This window comes from Amphimedon queenslandica, unplaced genomic scaffold (assembly GCF_000090795.2).
Source record: "Amphimedon queenslandica unplaced genomic scaffold, v1.1 AMPQUscaffold_12874, whole genome shotgun sequence".
Taxonomy (NCBI): Eukaryota; Metazoa; Porifera; class Demospongiae; order Haplosclerida; family Niphatidae; genus Amphimedon; species Amphimedon queenslandica.
In genome coordinates, this window is record NW_003546890.1 from 29,041 (window position 1) to 31,211 (window position 2,171).

Here is a 2,171-nt window from a genome sequence, read left to right on the forward strand (position 1 = left end):
CTGTGAAAAAGGTTATAGTGACAATATGGTGTCTCCAAGAAGAGATGTGATAGGAGAGGTAATGAGTGTTTATAAAGAATCCTGTCCCAATCTAGAGGTAAAAGAGTTAGTTATTGATCCTAAAGAACTAGCCTATCCTGTGAATACACCAAGAGAAAGGACAGTGTATAGTGTAAAAGCTGTACTCTCAGCAGTAGTTCAACAACGACCATTTCTTGTTACTACTGGTACTAGACATACAGAATTGAAGGAGATCCTACCTGATGAATCATTATCAGATATTAGTAGTCTGTCACTATTAGGAGGACGTGATATTAAGGTAAGAATTAACACAAACAAACTGTTTGATACATTAATCAAAGGTCACATCTTAAATGTAATTAATTATTACTTATCAAAATACTCTGATTTCTTGGTCATAATTGTGGGTTGTCATTGTATGCCTTTTATATACTTTGTACATCTTTTAAATTCACTTTTCAGCAATATATACCTTGACAGTGACAAATATCATTATTATTATGCAGGAAGTGATAGAAATAAAGTTTGAATCATTCATCTCAGACACTACAATAAAGCTAGGTATGTTATAATATGTACTATCACAATTGTCAAGTAGTGGGAGTGTAGACTGTACAGTGTATACACATTATTTATTATTATTTATACATGTAGATATTAAAGATCTTGATATTGTCATTGAAGAACTAACAATCCTCAATCATTATGGTTACTCTAACTGGTATGAGTTTGGACTTCACTTAGGATTATATGATCCAACACTAAATGCTATTAAGAAGGATCATGGAGAAAGCAAGCCATGTCTGATACAGTGTATGTCTGCCTGGTTAAGAGGAGAAGATAAAGTGAGTGAGAAAGGAGGTCCCAGTTGGTCATCATTAGCTACAGCACTGGATACATTAGAAGAGAAATCTATTGCTACTAACATTAGAGATAAATATTGTACATCAAAGCATTAATTGCCTAGTTGATACGTTTAATTATTACTTAATTTGTCAAATTGACTGCCTATTTGTTTATACTCTTGCTATTACCATTATTATTTGATACATTATTATTAAATGATACATTATTATGAGACAAATGGGGCAAGCCTCAGCAGTGAGCAAGCAAAGCAATATACATGTACATGTACATATTTTTATTATTATTATTAGCCTCTGTCCATCTGATTGTAAGAAAGTTTCAGTTGATTTTGACAACTAATTTTTATACAATTGTAAACTTAATAAATCACTACACATAAGTACTGCTATTAATAACATGAATTAATTACTACAATAGACAGTGTATTCATTTATTACAAGAGCATAGTGTCAATAGATAGTATTGTTACTATATTAGTACTAATGTTACTATAAATACCGTAGAGCGCTTTAATTTGGTGGAGTTTTATTTTGGCGATTGGCGATTTGGAAGCAGAATCGCCAATATTAAAACCACTAATCATTAATGCACATGCTCAGTAGTGCACGTGTACACAAAAATCGTGAAATTACAAACCGCCAATTACAATTTTACAGCAAAATCGCCAAAATAAAGCACTATACGGTAGTATCATTTACCTCCATTCCTAAGGAAGAATGACACTATGTCTCAGTTCCAGTCTCAAGTGCATTGAGTGGGAGGGAACATTGATCCAATGAATTAAGAGACACACCTCTTCAACTACTGATACACAACCATAAATTAACACCTAATTATAATAAAAAATAATAAAAATAAAAATTAATTTTTTTCAATAGCAACATTAGCAATTATTATTACTATTGAAAAGTATTAACAATAACAATTATTTCAAAAATGCTAGTAATAATTATCAATAGCTTTACCTCAAGTGAGTGGTAGCTTACAAGTTTCCAAGGTTCCTCAGGATCAACCTTTTGTTTATCTTTAGCTCCAGCTTTAGCAAACCTTACCTGAAATGAGAGAGAGAGGAGAGGGAGAGAGGGGGAAAGAGATAGAGGGGAATGAGGAGACAGAGGAGGAAAATAAAAAGAAAGAGGATCATGAAAGATCAGAGCAGGAGGAGAGAGAGCATACAGTGACTGGTTTAGCTTCTTCTTATTCACTCTCAGTAGTCAGTATCAGTTTTTTCTCCATCACTTACAACACCACCAGCCCCTGATACACACCCACTCATGTGACGC